The following is a 22,134-nucleotide window of genomic DNA, read 5'->3' as shown; positions in this document are numbered from 1 at the left end:
TAAAAAATTAGAGCTTCCTGAGGATGGCGGGTGGAGGGAGTGGTGTGAGCTCTGAGCTTTGCCTTACTGAAAGTGTTCAACTTTTAGTCAAAAATGGTGCCAACAGTAAAATCGAAAGTGTGAACAACGGTCTAGTGGAATCACACCTGAGTCCTTTCCAACTCTGATGACTGGTTTTAGGACCCCTTGACTGCTGTCGGGTGACAAATAGTGAGTGCTAAGACAGTGAGGGTCACAGATTTGGGGTGCTTCGGAGATGCTCCAATGTAACTCATTCTTCTTTCCCTCATTGAAGATGCCAATAAAAATACCTGAATCAAAGAGCAACATATATATCAATCAGACAGAAATGTGTGCTTAAAAACAATGCATATTATTAGAGCAAGGATTCATGAAATAGTGAGTCCTTAGGTGCAGTCAGATCGTGGTTATGAAACTCAACTGTTTCTTGGTCTTCCTGTGTGAGCCTTGCTTTCCCCGTCCCTTCAGAGCCCGCCTTCTGTGTCAGGGCTTACACAGCTTCAGGATATTTGCTTCCTTCTTTGTCTATAAAGGAAGATGGTATCTGTGCTCACCAAATCCCTTTACTACCCTGCACTCTCAGTGCCACCTGATCAGCTTTCCCTGCAGAAAGCAGCTGCTTCTGATGGTCTAGGGAAGTGTGTTTGGTCCACTGAGTTCTGCCCGCCCAGGCTTCTGCGTTGAGTGAAGTTTCCCTGGTAGAATCACCATGCCTTCTCCTGCTACCTCCTCAAAGAGAATAAGCTCCTACATTTTTTTTTTCTGGTCTGATTGATAATAGATACTCAGTAACTGTGTGTTTGAACACGGAAAATTCTACTATGCCAAATGTAACATGGTTCACAGACACAAAGCAGCAATTCTCAGAGGGGACAGTGAGACGTGGTGAAGGGCAGACACTGGCCTGGAGGAGTTACGGAACTGTGGAGCCCGGTGGTGTTTTCGATGAGTCCCCAGAGAGAACTGGGTGGTGATTGAGGGCGGGGAGGGAGGAGGAACACAGAGAAGGGGGTCAGGGTTGCTAAGGAGAGAGACACTTCACCTGCCATTGCCATCGTCAGGTAGAAGTTACTGATTTACTCACTAACAGCTGGGTACTCGGTCAGAGATATTAGGGAATGACTGTGCCCTGAATAGATTGATCATCAGCTGATCGAATCCTAAGGAGTACACCTTGGGTGCTGAGTTAGCTGTGACAGCCATTTTCTTACTGGAGTCCCTCCTTCCTGCCTCAAGCTAGGGCACAGGGCACGCACAGGAGTCAAACTCACCTAGAGCAGGGTCCCAGCTTCCTCTGTCTCTCTTCCCGGCTCCCTGTTTCCTTGCCCAGTTTCTTACTCAATTTTTTCTTCCTTTTTTCCTGCCAAATATTTATTTACATACCAGCTTTCTGTATGCCAGGCAGTGCAGTTCTAACAGTGTAACCCTAACCCTTGCAATATAAGGGGTAAATAGGCTTTAAAGTAAATATTGATAAATATAGATTATAAAATGTGTCAGGGTTACCAAAAACAAAAACGTGAAGGGTGACTGACTTATGGGTAGAGCAGTAATAAGTCTTGGCTTTCCTGGGGAAGTTCTGGTTCACACCTATTGTCCTAAAGTATTTTTAACAGTGCTGCCCTTCACTCTTAAAAATGTCCTAGTTTGGATGAGAAATTATATGATCTCTCCAGTTAAAAGCAACATGAAAGCATCTAGCACAGTGCTGGTGGGCAGCAGACCCTCAACAGACATTATCTGTATCTGACTCAAACTCGTGTTTGACATCAGGCCTCATTGTGCCCAGCTGCAAACACTGCAGTGCCCAGACCATGTGCCCTCATAGCTGTAACTGCATTTCTCCTCTTGACCTTTACTGTCACATACATAACCATCATCACTCAACTCCAGGCTATCTGAACTGCCGGGACAAGTTCTGGACTTGTTTCCAAATGCTCACAGCCTCACCCCTTCCAAAGTTCAGCAGGACCTTCCGATATCCGAGTGCCGTTCCTAACAGAACGCCTCAGGCCCTGTGCTGGGTGCTGGTGCCCATGCCTAAAGAGTTCACAGCCTGGTGGAGACAAGCATTTACAGACAGTGATTCTAGGTGCATTTATAGAGGTGGGCATGGGGATTTGAGGTGCCGACCTAGAAGGAAACAGCTGAGCTGATACATGAGGGCAGCTTGGGACAGGGGGAGTTGAGGCAGAGGAAACAGCACTCAGCAGACTGAGAGTCATCCTTTGTGGCTGGTGCTGGGGCAGAGAGAGGGCAAAGGGGGGTATAAGACAGGAAGAAATCTGGACTTTAACTTCATGGCAATGGGAGCCACTGAAGGATTATAAGCAGGGAAGTGACAGAATCAGGTTTGCATTTCAGAAAGATCCCTCTGGTGCTCATTAGGAGAACGGATTCAGAGGGTGCCAGGCTACAGGCTGGGAGACAGAGTCTGCTGCTCTGGGGTGAGAAAAAAGGAGGAGTCTAGAGATAATAAGGAGTGAGACATGAGGGACGTGGTGACCGTGGTGGAGAAGTAGTCTTGCCTGCTACCCATGCTGTTGACTTGGGCAGCAGGGGGGATGCCGTGCCCTTCCTGAGAAGAGAACCCAGGACGCACAGTAAGTGTGGGGTCAAGAGATGCATCCAAATTTAGACATGCTCAGTTTGCAGCTGATAAGTGATTTTTTCCAACCTGCATGGGGAGGCTCCTGGAATAAAAACCATCTGTGTGCTTCTAACCTGGCAACAAGAGCCTGCGTCCTTGTGTTAGTGATGGCATCGACTTCAGAGGCTGCTTTCCTGGCCCTGTGCTCACCAAACTCTTAACTCCTCTTGGGGACATTGGATTTTAAGTGATGATCTTGAAAAAAGAAGTGCTTAACCCGGAGCACTACACTGGGTCTGCAACACAAAGTGTTTCACGGTCCATTCCAGCGATGGTGGGAGTGTGGCCATTGTTGACTAGTTGTGGTTTATCATCCCCGGGGGGAGGGTCTGGCTGATTCACCTCAGGGTCCCCAGTGTAGGGAGCTCAGTGTAAATGTTGAGTAAATGACAAACAAATGTAGAGCCTCTGTGGCGGGGTTTAGAAGGATTTCCGGATGAAGGAAGCAACGGAACACAGAGTCCTCCCCAGTCTTGCCTCTCTCTGGGCATGGCCCCTGATTTCCCTCGACCATCACTGTGCACACCTGTACAGAAGACTCTGGTTTGGTGACATGAACCCTCTCTTAGGTCCCCCTACCACCTGCTGAGATTTCCCAAAACTCGCAGGGATAGAACCTGACATGGCATCACCCGTTCTCACTCCTGTGACACAGATTATCTTCACTGACTTGCTCCATCTCTGGCCTCTGTACCTCTGCATTTACCCACCACTGAAGTGAGCTCTCTCTGGCCACCGAGGGCTCATCCAGATCCCAGATCCCCTCTCCTTCCCCTGTCTCCACCGTCCACGTCTTGTTCAGGAGCCATGCTGAGGTATTTCAGTATTCTTAGTGGTGGTAAAGAGCAGGGAAGTCAGTTTCCACTCTGCTCTGCCCTGAGGTCTCTCCTTCCTGTTCTGATGTTAGGTCTGAGAGCTCCACCTCTCCCCTAGAAAATTAGCTCCAGAAACCAGCCTCTCCTTTCGGTGGAGAGCTCCTACCCAGAGTGTGGCTTTGTCCACAGAGCATGACAGTGACTTCGTATTACACGTTAGGCCCACACAATCAGAGTCACTTGTGCATAAGGCCACAGCCAGCACTGCCCTCTCGCACTCATTTAAAAAGCTATGATTTTAAAAAGGTAAGCCCATTTTCAGGTGAGCTTCTTAAGAATGTTCATCTGCAACTCTATAGCAACTATGTGCTTGTGAGGCACACCCAGAGAAGTGTTTGGTGTCAGCTAAGTAAATAAGCAGCATTTGCTTTAAAATCCTCAGTTAACTGAATGCAATTAGGGTTACCATGTGCCAGACCCTTGGGTAACCTCTAGGGTTATGGAGATTAATGGGACAGGATCCCATGCCAGGAGGAGCTTACAATCGGATGGAAAGGCCAGACCCTTATGAAATTTTAATTCATGGGAGTTAGGAAGATGTGCTAAGATAAAGAAAACACACAGTGCTTTAGAAACATGGGTCTGAGGAAGATTAATTCAAGTGGGGATGGAGGTGGGGATTAATTCAAGAAGGGATCCAGAGAAGCTTTTGTTAGGAATTGGGCTGAGCCTTTAGGGATGGGTACTACTTCATCAGGTGGAGAGGCTCTGGTTTGGAGGGGAGGAAGGTGACAGGGAAAGGGGAGGAGGCATTCCAGGAAAAGCTGAGCAGTGGAATGGGGGTGGGAGACCTCCGCTGCTGGGCTTGGTGTGCAGTGTTGATAGCAGGGAGCTGCAAGAGGGCATGTTGGGGGCAGGCTGAGGAAGCTCACAGAACAGCTTAAACACTGGGTCAAGGAATGGGGCTTCTTCCTATAGCCAGTGCTCTGTCACTAAAATCAAAGTCTTTTACGTTGATTTTTAATTTAGTTAAATATCATGACTTTAAAAAAAAATCAAGGCAATGGACAAAAGTCTGTTTGTTGGGAATATTCCAGCACATCCTTCTCTGAATCTTAAGGATCAGAGCAGTCAGAGGTGAGTCCTCAAAGACACGGACGAAGGGAGGGAGAGATCAATGAAACGTATTTTGAGACATTCACTTCCTCCATCTAGAAACCTTGGAGTCATTCTGAAATTTATATCCACCTGGTCTCGCTTTCCTGTTTTAAAACCTTTCAGTGGCTCCATATTACTTCTGGGATAAAGGCCGACATTCCCTGACAGGCTATTCAAGGACATACCCTGTTCATTTCTGTAGCCCCGGGCTCTAGCCCAGAACAAGGCGTTGCAGAGAATATTGTGTTGGATGACGCGAACGAGCAGATGAATAAAGAATATATGCCTTAGAAAATTACCAAGGCTGCAGTGCGGAGGGTGGATCAAAGGAGGTGAGACCGAGTAGGGAGAAGAGAGGCCAGTTAGGTGCCTACTACGAGAGTCCAGGTTAAGGATGACGGGATCTGAACTCAAGAGCAACAAAGGCTGTTGCTAAGAGGAATCCCCAGGATCTGACTGGGAAGGGGACTGAGCTTCCTCCAGCCCTCTCCTTTACCCCCCAAGTCCCTCAGAACCCAAGGAAGGTTGCTTTTTTGAGAGGTTTCTGAGGGTGAGTTCCCCCCTTTTCTTTCCTCAGCTGCTGCCTGTGTTGCTATAACAACTTGGCTGCGGTTCTTTTAGACAGATCCGTTTCCTTAAATCATTTAAGGAAAATTAGCTGCCATAACAACACAGAGTGGTTTTTAAAATAGAGCAACACAGGACTATTCCCCCCTCCTCTTCCCTTACCTCCTGTAGTCCTCAAGATAAGCTGCTCTCTTTCTGTCACATTTACTTGACAAACAGAGCAGTTGCTGACATGGTCAAATATACACAGAACCAGCGCTCATTCACCCCAGTGCACAGAGTAGACACACACTGCATAGAAATAGGCAGAACAGGCTGGGCGCCTGGAGCTCAGTGGGTAGGGTGCCGGCTACATGCTCTGGGGTTGGTGGGTTCGAACCCAGCCCAGGCCTGTTAACCAAAAAAAAAAAAATAGCCGGGCATTGTGGCAGGTGCCTATAGTCCCAGCTACTTGGGAGGCTGAGGCAAGAGACTCACTTGGGCCCAAGAGTTTGAGGTTGCTGTGAGCTGTGACGTCACAGTATTCTGCTAAGGGCAACACAGTGACACTCTGTCTCAATAGAAAGAAAGAAAGAAAGGAAAAAGTAATAGGCAGAAGACACATGCATTCACACAGACAAAACAGAAAATACATATTTATAAAAACATCAACATGGTAAATGAAAAATGGGCACGTGGCCAAGTACATGGTTATGCATAATCACACCCAGGATGTGTGCACATACACACAGCTGGGCACGGTGTCGCCATCCAATTAAAAGGGGAGGAAGTGGTCCATGAGGTCTGTTCTGAGGTCGAGCAGAGATTTCACTGTGTCACCAGACTAGAGACAAGGGGCCACCTGCATGTTCAGACCTGACATGGTTTCAAGTTCACAGGCTGGGAGGAGTGCCTTGCTGGGGAAGAGGTAAACCTACTTTGGGGAGGATGAGAAGTCAAAGGTACCCTCACATACCTAACATACACACCTAGAGGTAGACCAGGAGACCAAGCCAGGAGTTCGGCTGAAATAATTATTTCCCCCTATGGCAGAATGTTTATCACCCCTAGGAAGAAGCAGTACCATTGCTATTGAAAATACATACCCAGGGCATTTGCAGACTATCTCCCCAAACCATTGTTCCATCCCCAGGTCTGTGACTTTGTTATCCCAGAGGTTCCCTGCAGAGCAGCTAAAACTGTGTGGGCTTTTCTGTGTGTAGCAGAGAGGCTGGGGGCATTAATCCTCCACCAGAGTGGCTGAACCATGCGTTTGTTTGGTGCTCTTAGGCAAGTCTCTTCTACCCTCTGGGCTTTTAAACACACACACACCCAGTCTATACATTGTAGGGGTTGCAGGATCATCTCTGAAAGGCCCCTCACAGTCTGTCCCAACGTGGAGTTGTCTGTTGGGTCCAGTGCATGATCCACTGGTGGGCAGGATTTTCACAAGACACAAAGAAGGACAGCCTGATTACCCTGTTTCCCCGAAAATAAGACAGTGTCTTATTGTAAGGTGTGCTCCCAAAGATGTGCTAGGTCTTATTTTCAGGGGACGTCTTATCTTTCCTATAAGTAGGTCTTATTTTCGGAGGATGTCTTATTTTAGGGGAAACAGGATAGACGCCTGTGAAGGTGCTTAGGACAAAGCAGACACTCCATACATCTTAGTTTTCAATGCCTTAGAGTGCCATCTGCTAAAAAGAAAGAATAATCCCTGACCTGCCTCCCTCACCAGTTGTAGAGCAAGATCCCATGTATATGAACATAAGATGTTTTATGGAGGTGAGGGAGGATTATTGCCTGGGGTAGGGTGCAGAGGACTGTCCTGTTGAAACATGCAGACTGCAGCCAGCTGTGAGGTTTCACCACAGATACAGGCAACTTCTCCCCCACCACGCAGCACACACTCAGATCTGCTCAAGTATCTTCCCGCTCCTAGCAGCGTGGCCCAGCGAATCAGTGAATAGCCGCTGGGGGGAAAGGTTCAGTGTGGGAATAAAGACTTGAAGTAAATGTAATATTGTACAGAGGGCTCTGAGAACATGGGGTGCTTTGAGTTCATGAAATTTTTACAGTTTTTCCTACAACAGTTTGAGACAGTTTATGAAACTTAAGGAATTTTAAGCGAAATCGTTATTTTTCTAAAGGGCAACTTCTCCCACCTGTGATAAAATACATGGTTTTTCTAACTCCCTAGATCTTAGCATTGACTCTCAGGCAGAAAACATGGCAGAGAGATGAAATCTCTTGCTTCAGAGTAATATTCTTGTTGAGTTAATTGGTGTCTTCAATTTTTCTAACATCTTTTCATGCTGAAAGATTCTAGATACCTCCCAATGACTCACTAGATACTAAAACAATACTATATGTTTCATATGCATGGGGATCAGCAAAGTTTCTAGAAGGTTCTCTTTGAGTCAGTTCCATTAAACTCTTAATGGCTCAGTTCCCCTGTCTTTAAATTGGAGATGACAATGAGCATCTCCTTGGACTTCCGTCAGAATTAGTTGCTATGCACACGAATAAACTTTAATAGTTGCCATTTCAGACATGGAGCTGTTACGACTTTATGCATTCGGCTATCATGTCACTTACCTCACTCTTGCCATGGCCTCAGCTCCCTCACAGATTGTGATCCCACTTGGGGTTTGGACTTCACCTTAGTCATTTCTATATCTCCAACACCCTGGGCAGAACGGAGGCCCTCTGTGAACTTGTGCTGTGACAGAGAAAGGCAGGCAGGAAAGAAGAAATCCCCTCATTAAAATCTGGAAATTACATCAGAACAGGGTTCTGAACAATGGATAGGGATTTCCTGAGTAAAGAGGAGGAAAAGCCAAGCCACGAGGCACTTTTCAAAATGTTCCTTCTTTTCAGAACCTACCTCTACACCCATCTTCTCCAAGATTTCCCGGCACTCTTCGCCCTATGGTTCACCCTCATTTCTTTGTTCTCTTGCAAACTCCTCCCACCTCCTCGCTGCCCTGGGCAGGGCTGCAGGCTCACTGGTAGCTCAGTGAGAACCATTTGAGCAGTTGATTGATTAAAATGCAGTCTCTGCAGAAGGGCAGCTGTTTGGATTGCCACAGGTATCCTCCAGAGCAGGGTACACCCCTTGGTTAAAGTGCACGTCTGGCAGTGTTGGAGTGATGCTTTTCCTCTCTGCTTCTCAGACATAGAAGTTGTGTCTTTGATCGTGTATCTCCATCACCTAGCAGAGTCCAGCACTTAAGCATTCGATGAGTGCATGGGGACATCTTGGTCGCTCATCCATCTGACCCATTGGTCGGATCTTGTCCCCAGCAAGATAGCCCTGAAACATCCTAGAGAAACCATCTGTCCCCTTGACTTTCTCATCTCCACGATTCTCACTCGTTGCACTGCATTTCCATTAACTCGTCTTCTCCCCTTCATTTTGATCCCCAGTCACAAAGAGCTCCCACCTAAGAACCCTTTTTCTCAAGCTCATACATTTGGAAACTCTGGAGCATTAGACTCTAGCTATATGGGATCTCCACCACAAACCCACAGATTCTAATTTTTTTTCTCTTCACTCTTCCCCTGCTTCCAACATCTATCTCATTTACCCTGGCTTCTAAGTCAGACCAAGCTTGCTTCCTCATTTTCCCCAGCCCATCGTCACCCAATTATCCAGGCCACAGTGAGCTAAAAAGGAGTCTCTGTGGGCAGCCTGCCACTCCTTATCAATTACGTAACCACTCCTGGTTTACATTCAGGTCATCTCCTGCAGGAACTTTTCCAGTTAATCTACCCCATGCATTTCTCATCCCTCCTGTATTCTCTCCTTCCACGCCCCAAGTCTGAGCAAGTTGGAATTTGCATTCAACCTGCAACCCCATTAAGGACTCAGCTGAGTAGTCCCACAGCAGAGTAAAGGTTAGATTTTAGAGTGTTTTGTGTTCAACATGTGTGGAACTTTTCTAAGAGTTATTTTTGGTTGTTGCTCTTGGGAGGCTCTCAAGCCTAGGAAGAACTCATGCTGGTACATCAAATAGCATACTGCACTTCAGAAATTGGCCTTAGCCATGGGAAATCAAGTAAGCCAGATGCCTAATTAGCCCTTTATTTACCATGTTGGAAAGAGCTGAATTCTGATGAAAGGGACTAGACTAATCACTGCTTCCGGCAAGAACTCAACTGTTTAACCTTTTATTAGAAAATTAGCCCTGTTCTCCTAAAGTACTAATGCCCATCTCCAAAGCCCTGTCATGGTCCCAAGCATCGGCTGTGAGAAGTCTTATCAGCCAGCCTGAGCACAGCCCGACCTTCTGGCCAGTGAGCTGGATGCTCTCCCACTCAGCAAGCCATTCCAGGCTTCTCTTGCTTTCACTACAAGGTTGCAGAAAATCTTCCCTGTTCGTAATCTTTAAAAGAAAAAAAGTCTTTTCATTTACTCATTCAGCAAACATTTCCTGAGTGCAGGCACTGTGCACTAGAGGGTAAATACGAAAAACATCCCCTTCCTTCAAGGAGCTGATGATCTAGAATAGAGCAGTGATTTTCAAACTGTTTTCAGAAAAATTACAAGTGGTCTGAGGAGTCCCCTCACATGAGCCTCCTCTACATTTTAACTAGAACAGTATAAACGTGTGGTTAAGAGCTGAGGCTCAGGCCTGGGTTTAAATCTCAATTCAACACTCAGTAGCTTTGCTCCCTCAAGCTTTATGAGCTTCAGTTTCCTTGTTTGTGAGTTTGTCATGAGAATTAACTTGCTTATGGCACTGGGCCAAGCATATGTATTCTCAAAAACTGTTAACTATTATTAGCATGAGAAGTATATCTGAATAAAAGATTCCTTGGACATAAAAAGTTTGCAAACCCCTGGTCTGGAGCTCCAGATAAGTAAACCAATGATTACAGCACAAAGTGGTGAGGGTTATGATAGACAAGGGCTCTGGGTACCAAGTGGGCATAGCAGGGTCATCTGAACCTAACTTGGGGTCAAGCAAGGCTTCCCGGGGCAGTGGCTTCCATGATAAGTTTTGAAGCAGTAGGAGTTGTTTAGACAAAGCCTGGGGGCAGGATGACAGGCAGGGAAGACAGAGACAGGACGTGGGTACTAAGCAGGTGAGTATTTGCAGGGAACTACAAGTTTGGGGGACCGAGGGGTGCATGTGCGGAAAAGGCAGGAGGCAAGGCTGGGTGGCGGGCACAGGCCAGCCATAAAGAGCCCGTGGGCCAAACCAGGAAGCTTGGACTTGATCCAGGAAGCCACGGAGTTCTGTACTTCAGGGAGCAGAAAAACACAGCATTCAAAAAAGAAAGAAAAAAAATGTTACAATGAGTTTCTGGGATTTTAAATATATTGTTGTGTTTATAGCTTTGAGCCAGCAATTGCACTACTAGAAAGCTAGACTAAAAAAAAAATATGAAGTGTGAATAAAGATTTATGCAAAAACAGTCCACAGAATCATTATTTATAAATAGTGAAAAACCGAGTAAAACCTAAATGCCTAACAGTGGGAAACTGATTAAGTGAATCATGATACATTCGTATAATGGATGTTTATGAAGAGTTTATATTATTGTAAAAATGCTTATGCTGTAATTTTAAGTGAAAAAAAGCAGAAGACAAAGTTGTGTATGTATTATATGTTAAGACATACATAACAATTAGGTTGAAAACACACACAAAAAGAATGGATATAAACTAGATGTTAGAAGTGATATTTTGGGGTAGTAAGGTGCTTTTATTTCCCCCCTGCTTTTTTATATTTCCCAACAATTTTCTACAAGTATATGCTAATTTTATAACTAGAAGAGAAATGGTAGGAGGAAGGGACTACTCCGATCGCTATAAGGAGGGGCCTTATTTTATAAAACAGAACCAAACTCATCAGAGCTGGTTGCTTGATTCTAGGTCAATCATGAGAGTAAGAGCCTCGTGAAACCAGCCCACATTATGGAAGAAGGCTGGGATCGATCCCCATCTATTCACCCATCTGTCTAACCAGTCATCTTTCTATCTTTTCATCCATTCATTCATCTTATTTCCACTCATCTCTGTTGAAAACTCCTATCCCAGGCAGCTTCCTATATTCTCCTCACATTCTGGGAAGTCTTCCAACTCTTCATCTTTTTTGTAAGTATAACTGGGAATTTCCCCATCCCTTCCCTAGAGCACACCTCAAATTTTGCCCTTGCTTCCTCCATTGGTCCTTGACAGTCTGTTGAATCTTTCAGCACTACCCCATCAGCCAGAAGGTCTGGAGAGAGACTCCATGGATTAAGAGCAAGGACTCTGGAGTCAAAAATTGCCTCAAGGCTCGGTGCTTGTAGCTCAGTGAGTAGGGTGTTGGCCACATACACCAAGGATGGAAGGTTCGAGCCCAGCCCTGGACCTGTTAAAGAACAATGACAACGACAACCAAAAAATAGCTTGGTATTGTGGTGGGTGCCTGTAGTCCCAGCTACTCAGGAGGCTGAAGCTCTTAAGAGAATTGCTTAAGCCCAAGAATTGGAGGTTACTGTGAGTTGTGATGCCACATCACTCTACTGAGGATGACAAAGTGAGACTCTGTCTCAAAAAAAAAAAAAATTGGCTCAAGCCTCCAATCCTGGCTTTCCCTGCCACCTCACCTCTCTGAGCCTCTGTGGTCTTACCTGTGAAATGGGGTAGTATCATCACCTCAGGGGGGTGTTAGGAGGATTAAAAAAGACACTGCATTAAGAGCGCTTAGCACTTATATCGTGTGGATTTTGTAAGGCTGATAAATTGGAAGCACTCGACAAATGTCAGGATTTACACTTACTATGACCTCAAACCTAGTAATATAGAGTAGCTACTATTTCAACGTTAATTTCACAAAGGAGTCTTCAGAACAATAGTTCATTATCGCCATCTTTAAACTGGGGCGTTTTAAGAACAGCTATAGCTTGATTATTGAAATAGCAGTGCAAGTAGGTCTTAAAAGACAGAGTGGAGCAAGTCCCAGCCTACAGCTCAGCTCTTCCCACCACTCCCAACCCCCTCTTTGAAAGAGCCTTTCCTCAGCTGTGTTAATACCTTTAATTGGGTTACAATCAGCTCAATGCCAGGAGCCTCTCCCTCCGAGTTCCCTGTGTTGGTCTGTTTCAATCAATTCTGAGTGGATTTTCCAGTTTAACCTTGCAGAGGGCAAGCGGATTTCCTTCATTTCTAGGGTTTGGGGATGCGTGCACCTGTGTTGGGGCAACTCACTGTAATCCCTAAGGGCATATGTATGACACAGCAAGGATGGTTCTGAAATGAATGTCAGCGAAGGTGATCTTCCAGGTCCCCTCGGGGTGATTTCAGAGGTTAGGAGAGACTTGGGGCGGGGCTTCGCTCCTGAAGGCTGGAGGCGGAGTTTGCTCGCTGATTGGCAGCTCAGGCCAACTACCTACGCTGCACCCACAGCTGCCTGGAAGGCCCGTCAAGACTCAGCACTTCTGCCCAGACTCATCAGTAGGGATAGTTGACTTACTCTGGCTCCTGATCACAAGAGGACAGTTTCTTTCCACGGAGCTTTGCTCCATGCTATGATCTTGAAAAGTCCTCCAACTGCAAAGGCGTGTTCTTTAACAGACATCTTTGCTATATGACTGGGCCTTCTGGCATGGATGGGGCAAAAAAAAGGAGCTCTTCAGGACCCAGCAGGGGAAAAGGAGGAAGGTGCTATTGATGGAGCCAGGCAGGCGTCGTCTCATCTTGTCCATATAACAGCCTTTGGAAATGGCTATTATTCCATTTCCCAGGAAGGAAACTAGGGCTCAATGTGCACTCCTCGCTCCCCAAATATAATCTCTCCCCTACACGCATTTATCATTCCACACCACACTGATCTGATTATGTGCTTGTTTTCTCTACTCAACTGTAAACTCCTTGAGGGATAAAACTCTTGTTTCCAACACCTCTGCATTCCCTTGCACGCAGCACGGTGCCTAATATGTCAATAAAAAGTCAGTTGAATGAAAGAACAAATGAAAAGCAGTTAGAAGTTGCAAGGTCGCACAACTGGTAATAGCAGACCTTGAACTGGAAGCCAGATCTGCCTGATTCTAAGCCCCATTACCCCAGTGAACACAGTCCCCAAGGGGCAAAGAAACCACACAGCAGTCTCCGGTTTTATCTTTAAAAGACCCGTAAATGGCCAACCTAGGAAGGAAAGATTTCTATTGACTTAGCTTTTTCTTGACTATGACGATATCTTTTAAGAGCAAAAAATTCAAAAGTACCCCAATCATCTTTATGTTAAATAGACATAATAGATAGATATACCAGGTTTCTTCCATTACCTCAGACACCCCACCTCTCCTCCCACCGCTCTAAGGTTCACAATGAACTCCATAGGTTGAACATGCCAGGTAAACTAGCATCTGGGGTCTTAAGTGGGGCTGGCTGCTGTGAATGCAGTCAAGAGGAGCTAAGTATGTTCTCTCTTTAGCCACAGACTGTGAGGACCAGAAGTCAGGTCCATGTTCCCTGGTTTTGGTTCCCAGTATGGAAGAATGGTTACTGGTACCAAGTCAACAGAATAAAAGAGCAAAATAAACAGATATAAGCAAGCCAGGTAGTAAGATTGATTAAGCACAGGGTTTGTAAAGGATAATGCACTCTGAAAGCTGGGAGAGAAGGGACTGTTCTGACAAGGAACAGCAGCCCCCCCAGGGTTAGGTTAGCTGTCCTTTTATGCTCATCCCTACTAATATGTTAAGCTGAGGGTGGAATATTCATGAATTTTCTGGGGAAAGGGTGGAGAGTTCTCAGAATGGCAAGTCCTCCCCTTTTTTAGCCTTGTATGGCAATTTCCAGGGGCTGCCATGGTGTTTGTAAACTGTCAAGGCACACTGTTGGGTGTGTTTTTACTATGCTAATGAGGGTAGCCCACTTAGGACACTGACAAACACCCTTTTGTGCGGCTTTGATCATATCCCTGCTTTCTGGTTTCTCTACCTCTTTCTGATTGGTCAGTCCTTGGAGACCCCCTTCACATGTCATCCGTTCCTCCTTGAAAGCAACCCCCAGCTGTCAATTTGTTCCTCCTGTTGTAGACAAAGCATCTTCTAATGTCATCTACTCCTCTCCCTCGTCCCTACCTAATAGTCATAGCCTGAGAATGTCCACACACCTAACTTCTCCTAACTTGGCCACTTTAGATCTTGAATTAATAACTTAATGCTGCCCTTCTGGGTCCCAGAGTTCACTTTGCCCTCTGTGGAGCTTCAGAGATGGATGAAGTGAAGAGCATACCGGACTAACCCTTCATATAGAGGGAACAGAAAGGGAAAGCATTTCAGACCAAGGACAGGAGACCGCTCGGCCAAGGTCACACATGAGACCATACTGTAGAGCTGGGACTCAGACTCAGGTACCCAGGATTTCTGTGAGACTTAGAGAACAACGCATTCTAGGCCCTGGGGATGAATTGCTAGCACATGGGTCTTATTATAACTATGTTCACTAATTTGTCACAGAGCTGTACAGTTTTCAGAGCATATATTCCTTTCCTAATTGCAATGTTGTGAGTTAAGAATTATTGTTTGTTTTTATAGATAGGGAAACTAAGGCCTAAAGTTATTAAGTAACCTTCCCCAGAGACAGAGTCAGGATTCAATCTTAGTCCTTTTGTCCCCAAATGGCCAGAATTTAGGACCAGAGGAAGAGAGGAGTGGAACAGTTGGTGGAAGGTTCCCTCCTAGACTACCAGGCCCTTCCCAAGTGTCTCCACAGGTGGGGCAGAGCAAGGTGGGACAGAGGAAGCGGGCACTCAGGGCCCAGCCACAGTCACGGCCAACTCAAGGCCAGAAGAGCAACAGTGGCAGATATAAGTCCGCAGTGTCCAACCCTGAAGAACAAGGTGACAGCTGGTGGGTTGGACAGGTAGAGCAGAGAAAGGGTGGAGAGAACCCCACGGGCATGTGGTAGGAGGGGTGCAGTTAAGAGAAGGGGTATATATCAAGTGAGCCAAGGCAGGTAGGCAGGGGAGGGGCAGGAAGGAGGAGGGTCTGGCTATTGTAGAGGGTCCCTTTGGGGAAGGAATGAATTTAAAAAAGAAAAGTCCTCAGGTTCTAGGGCCTCATAATGGCTGACTGCTGCGATATTTGAATTTCTTCATTTTGGCCAAAGGCAACATTTGGAGGTTTATGGGTAGGGAAAGGGCAGAATGACCAGCATTAGCTCTGATTATGCAATCAGCACTAGTGTTTAGGCCTCAAAATGGTGACCCCTTTAATCTGACAGTCTGCTTTGCTATAATTTGTTAAAAATGACAAAATGTCTCATTTTTCTGCAGTTCATTTTGACCTTCCTTAATATTAGAAAGTTAATTTCAGAAGGGAAATAAATGTATTAGTGTTGTCACAGTCATAAAAAGATGAATTCTGTTCTGTCAAGCTGTTTCTTTGAACGAATCTATCACGCTGTAAAATGGTTGCTTTCCAACACTCAGCATCTTCTGAGCTCCCTCCCCGTGTCCCTCCCTCCCCTTTTCCCTCCTTCTTTTCCTTCTCTCTTCTCTTTTCCCATCCCTTACTCCTTCCAGGTGCAGCCACCTCTGCTATGATGTGCCCTGGAAATGCCGCAGTAAAAGACAGGTCCCTGCTCTAAGGCAAACTCACTCTAGTGCAGAAGGCAAAAGGAGACCAGCCGTTGCAGGAGTGTCTAGTGACATAGGAAAGAAAGAGCCAAGTCCCCGAGGGAGCCCAGAGAGGGAGCTGTTCCGCCAGCAGAGGCAAAAGACTCCTTTGAATTTGGAAACTGTGCTCTACAGCAGGACTTGGGTTAAGATTCTAGATAAGGGGCGGCGCCTTAGGGCGCCGGCCCCACATGCCGAGGGTGGTGGGTTCAAACCCAGCCCCGGCCAAACTGCAACAACAAAAAAAAAATAGCCGGGCATTATGGTGGGCGCCTGTAGTCCCAGGTGCTCGGGAGGCTGAGGCAAGAGAATCACGTAAGCCCAAGAACTGGAGGTTGCTGTGAGCCGTGTGATGCCACGGCACTCTACTGAGGGCGGTACAGTGAGACTGTCTCCACAAAAAAAAAAAAAAAAAAGATTCTAGATAAGGAGAAAAGACACTAGGTATTTTGAAGCTTTGGGGCATGCTCCCATCTCAGGGGGTTGGATAGCAGTGACCAGATAGCAGCATCCAGACCATGGAGAAGATTCCACACAAACTATTTCACTGAACTCTAATGTCTGTCTCAAGTTAACATTATTGTGTAAATTTTTTCAAAAGAGGAATATGAGGCTCGGGGAGATGAAATAACTTGGGCTACAGATTGTGTTACATACAGAGCTGACTCTAACATTAGGGTGGCTCCCAATGCGTTGTGCTTCCTCTCCAGTTGGCTACAGAGAATTAGTCTTTACTATACTACATGGGTGCCATCATAAAACTTTACGACCCCGGTTATGCTGACCGGTTGTATGAACTTGGAAAACCCTGTTTTTTTTCTCCCTCTGGATCTCAGTTTTTCATTAATTCAGTGAAGAGGTTAGACCAGCTCTGGTTACAGAGGGCCTGGGGTAACACAGGGCTCTCAAACTTTAATGTGCAAGAAACACCTGGGTATTTTATTGAAATTCTAATTCTGGTGAGTAGGTCTGCATTTCTGCAGCTCAGATAATCTCCCAGGTGATGCTGATGTCACTAATTCAAAGACAATAGCCTTCAGGAGACGTTCAGCCTCCTAAGTGCTGGGACTATAGGTGCATGCCACCATGTCCAGCTAATTTTTTTTTATTTTTTTTGTAGAGACAGGGCCACACTATTGCCCGAGCTGGTCTTGAATACCTGTCCTCAAGTGATTCTCCCACCTCTGCCTTTCAAAGTGCTGGGATTGTAAGCATGAGCAACCGCACCCGGCTCAGACTCCGTTTGAGTAATGAAGATGTAACTTACAGCAGGAGCAAACTTTGGGGTCCAGAGTAGACCCACTAAACATGTGGGTTTAAGATTGATGGAAGAGGCTCAGCGCCTGTGGCTCAAGCAGTTAAAGCGCCAGCCACATACATCTGAGCTGGCAGGTTCGAATCCAGCTGGGCTCGCCAAACAACAATGACGGCTGCAACCAAAAAATAGTTGGGTGTTGTGGCAGGCACCTGTAGTCCCAGCTACTTGGGAGGGGGAAGCAGAGGAAGAGGGCACTCAGGGCCAAGCCACAGTCACGGCCAACTCAAGGCCAGAAAAGCAACAGTGGCAGACATAAGTCCGCAGTGTCCAACCCTGAAGAACAAGGCTCCTCGCTTGAGCCCAGGAGTTGGAGGTTGCTGTGAGCTGTGTTGCTACAGCACTCTACCCAGGGCAACAGCTTGAGGCTTTGTCTCAAAAAATAAAATAAAATAAAAAATAAAGCTGGGCGTTGTGGCAGGTGCCTGTAATCCCAGCTACTTGGGAGGCTGAGGCAAGAAAATCGCTTAAGCCCAAGAGTTAGAGGTTGCTGTGAGCTGTGATGCCATGGCATTCTATCAAGGACAACATAGTGAGACTCTGTCTCCAAAAAAACACACAAAAAAAAAACCATCAGTCTTACTCAGATCTGGTCAGCAAATGGAGTTCTGGATTTATTTTCTTACCTGGGATTTTTACCCTCTTGGGTTTAAAACCAGTGATTCTCTAAAGAGATCAAAAGGATGAAAATTGGGCTTTTAAGTTTTTGAAGAATTTTTTTCCTACCAAGATCACATTGCTTTAATGGAGATGCCATCTGAATTTCCCTGATAGCTCCGATTTCTATCTCAGGTGGGTGCAAAAATAAGTCTTCTGTGGGGAGGTGGCTCTGTCTCTTTTCGCTCCTCCCATCTTAGTGTGGGGGGTGGGAGGGCTCAGCTTTTTTCCCAAGATGCAGCACACTCGTAACTTCCTAAAACATAATTTCCTAATCCCCTTCAGGGCTTCCCATAACCTACAGGGGTAAGACTCCTCAGCTTGATATTCACAAGGCCAAACTTACTCTCTAAACGCCTTTACGTGAAACCTTTACTCTCAGCCTGTTTATCTGGTCCTTTTTCCCACCCTCAGGTGGCCACACTCACTGCGCTGGCACCACCCCAGCACCTTCACTCCCACATGTTCCTCTCTATTTGGACTGTTTCTCCTCCCCTCTCATTGTCCAGCCCTCAGAATACCATACAGGGCTCAGGTCTCCATGCCACAGCTTCCAAGAAGCCTTCTGTTGTCCTCAACCATGTAAATGAGCAGCAGGAGGCAGTGGCTCATGCCTGTAATCCCAGCACTCTGAGAGACCAAGGCGGTAGGATTGCTTGAGCTCAGGAACTTGAGACCAGCCTGAGCAAGAATGAGACCCCGTTTCTATTAAAAAGAGGGAAAAGAATTAGCTGGGCATTGTGGTGGGCACCTGTAGCCTCAGCTACTGGGGAGGCCGAGGCAGGGGCATCTCCTGAATCCAGGAGTTTGAAGTGGCTGTGAGCTGGGCTGATGCCACAGTGCTCTAGCCTGGGTGAGGGTGATTACTCTGTCTAAAAAAAAAAAGCAAAAGCAAAAACAAAAACCCCGCATTAATGAGCACTTACCATGGGCTCATAAGTTTTTTCTCTTTATTCTAAGAGTCACTGTAGTGAGTACATATCATTCTACCTATGAGAAAAGACATCAGGACTCTAACCTGGATCCATTGAACTCTGGGGTCCTGATTTCTCCTCTCCCTCTTTTATCCTTCCCTTTAGAGCTTTGTTTGTATGTCTCTTACGATGTCATCACATACTTCTTTGTTTTAGAGCTATCTTTCTTTTTTTTCTGACAGGAGAAAACAGTTTTGTTAGGTTAAGAATGTGATAGAATGAATCAGAAAAGGGCTGGATGTTAAAAGTGGGGGAAAGGCTGGTAGGGTAATGAAGTTGGGGTTTGAGGGGACACTTGTCCACTCTTTTCAGTGAAAAAGCAACAAGAGAGCCCTGGACAGTGTGCAAAGCACCTTCCCTAGATTATCACAGCTGATTCTCAAGATCTTCTTGTTTGGGATATATTTTGATAGATTCCTATGACTAGCCTTAATACTACTGTGCAAACTACTTGAGATTAATGAGTTAGAGGCAATCAAATTGCAGAAAGTTGGAGCCAGATGGAAAGTGAAGAGATTCTTGTTAACATTCTTCATTTTACAAATGAAGAAACTGATGCCAGAAGGAAATCATGACTTCCCCAAGGTCACGTAGTGATTTGGTGACACAGATTCATTTTTCCCTCTAGCATCTCCCATTTGGGACTAGGTGCTCCTGTATGGATGTATATTTCAGTTCATGCCAACAGCCCTTCATTAGGCAGATGCGTAAGAAACTGCTACTCTGACTCATCCTTGTCTCTGTCAACAAAGTGGGCTTTGACCCACGTGCGGTGCTCACACCAGCATCCTGGCACTCTGGGAGGCCGAGACAGGATTATCTGAGCCGAGGAGTTCAAGACCACTCTGAGCAAGAGGGAGTCCCTGTATCTACTAAAAACAGAAAAACTAGCTGGGCGTTGTGGCAGGCACCTGTCCTACCAGCTACGTGGGAGGCTGGGGCTAGAGGATCACTTGAGCCCAAGAGTTTGAGGTTGCTGTGAGCTGTGATGTTGCCACAGCACTCTACCCAGGGCAAAAGAGCAAGACTCTATCTCAAAAAACAAAACAAAACAAATAAACAAACAAAAAACCCAAAGTATGCTTTCACCACCTTCCACCTTGGAAGTTTAAACCTTCAACACTTATTTTTTCCTCTTATACCTTATTCTTTCCTATCCTTTTTCTAATTATTTATTTCCTTGAGGTGGGGCTATATCTCCTCTTAGAGTCTCAGGCAAACAAAATGATGAGAGGAGATTCCTTATTAACAGGAGGAGGAAAAAATAAAAACTATGATCTGATTAGCAAAAATTGCTTTGTTGCTGAATCAAAACATTCCCTATTTGAATCCCAGTTACTGATCTTTAAAATGAGAAAGTTGGCGGGCGGCACCTGTGGCTCAGTCAGTAAGGCGCCGGCCCCATATGCCGAGGGTGGCGGGTTCAAACCCAGCCCCGGCCAAACTGCAACCAAAAAATAGCCGGGCGTTGTGGCGGGCGCCTGTAGTCCCAGCTACTCGGGAGGCTGAGGCAAGAGAATCGCTTAAGCCCAGGAGTTGGAGGTTGCTGTGAGCTGTGTGAGGCCATGGCACTCTACCGAGGGCCATAAAGTGAGACTCTGTCTCTACAAAAAAAAAAAAAAAAAAAAAAATGAGAAAGTTGGCTTAGGGAATCAAATTAATATAATGAAAAGAATCAGATATACCTAAGTTCAAATTCCAGTTGTACCACAGACTAAGGTGAGTTACTTAACCTCTCTCAACTTCCTCGTGTTTCTTCTAAAATTCAGACTGTAGTTTATTTTAAATATATATACAGAGAGAGAGAGTGCACCCATCTGCACACTGATAAAACTATAATTAAAAAAAACATTTATGACTTCAGCCTCTTAATGCTCCTCATAATCTCACTTTGTTTTTAACCCTAGACATATTTTTTAGAAAACAATATCTCTTGTGAGGAAACTTTTTTTAAAAAGATATAATTTATTTAAGTTCTGTTAAATGTAAGAAAAATTTAATTCAATGCCTTTCTTAATAAAAAATGTTTACAGTACATTCTGTTTTTACAAAATCACTTTTATTTGGCCATCTTTTCTTCCAGTCAGCTATACTAAGATCTGTCCATATGTGCAGGAGGTTGTTAATAGTCATTCTTCTGGGATGCAGGATTTCAAGTGACTTGTTTTACTTTCAAATTTGTACTGAGGCAACATCCAGGCCTTGGCTCTGAGCCTCTGCAGAAACAGCACCCCGTCTTTCTCCATCTTCATCCACATACTGCAGTGGACCTGGAACCATCATATAGGCCGCACTTCTGGAAGCCTTCTCTGCTCCAGCCATCCCAGGGCTTGGGTCTGCTTCCCCTGAACTCTCTGCCCTTATGCTGGTCTCTGTCACTGCCTGATCAGTCATCCTAGATGGGAGTTGCTTGACTCTTGCCTGTATCCTCCCCAGGAGTATAATCTCTTCTTCCCTGAAGAGCTGGGGCTTATTAATTTCTTTAATGCCAGCACCCAGCACGGGGTCTGACATTTGGTGGGTGCTTAGTGAATGTTTGTTGAATGAATTAACAAACGTAGCTCTATTCTCTCCAACCAGGCAGTTGATTCACACGTGTTGAGCTCTGCCTTGCAGCAGGTCCCCCAGCCCCCAGGCAGCTGGTGGAGCCAATGACCAGCCTCAGCATGTTGGGATTATCTGCGGCTCCCCCTTCCTCCCTATCTCTGCTCCCTCCTCTCTTAGCCCAGCTGTTTATTTTCTTCTCCTCATTGTGGAATGTTGTAGCATTCAAACTTTAAAAATAAATGGATTGATTTTTATCTCGAGCTTTTGTTTGTTTCTGACTAGACACTTTTTAGAAAGACTTATTTCCCTTAAACCAATAAAAATAGTCTTACCTAGACTCAAAGAGGCACACAAAATATTCATATGCAGTATCACCTCGTGGTTAAATGCATATACTTTGTAGTCATGCAGATTGGTTTGAAATCCTTTCTCTTACTCAGCTGTGTGACATTGGGCAAGTGGGGCACCCTCCCTGAGACTTAATTTTAAAATGAGGATAATATCCAAAGTTCTGATTTATGCACAAACTAAATGTGATAGTGCCTGTAAAACATAGCCCAATGCCTGGACATTCTGATTCAATGGTAAGAACTGCAGAGCTCTACCAGGTAGCCATTACTGAATGCTTGCCTGTGCCAAGCCCCGTTTTAAAAAGTGCTTTATTTATTTTAACTCATTTAGTTCTCACCACTGCAGGGTAGGTATTATAGTTATCCCCGATTTTATAGATGTGTTGCCAGACAGAGGAATCCATTTGCCTGTCACCTAGCCAATCAACAGAGAAGTGGATGAGAGATCAATAGTTTCACTTTTATTTACAGAAAAGCCAGCA

General features: G+C 45.6%; 1 protein-coding gene across 1 annotated transcript in view; it reads left to right on the top strand.

Moving 5' to 3' along the window:
• The window catches only part of AGBL4 (AGBL carboxypeptidase 4), a 1,493,965-nt gene that overhangs the window by 1,391,509 nt on the left and 80,322 nt on the right, over positions 1-22,134 (top strand). The gene's annotated exons all lie outside the window — the stretch shown is intronic.

This window comes from Nycticebus coucang, chromosome 22 (assembly GCF_027406575.1).
Source record: "Nycticebus coucang isolate mNycCou1 chromosome 22, mNycCou1.pri, whole genome shotgun sequence".
In the NCBI taxonomy this organism is placed as follows: domain Eukaryota; kingdom Metazoa; phylum Chordata; class Mammalia; order Primates; family Lorisidae; genus Nycticebus; species Nycticebus coucang.
Note: the sequence above shows the minus strand (reverse complement) of the source record. Positions and strands in the feature narration are given on the sequence as shown.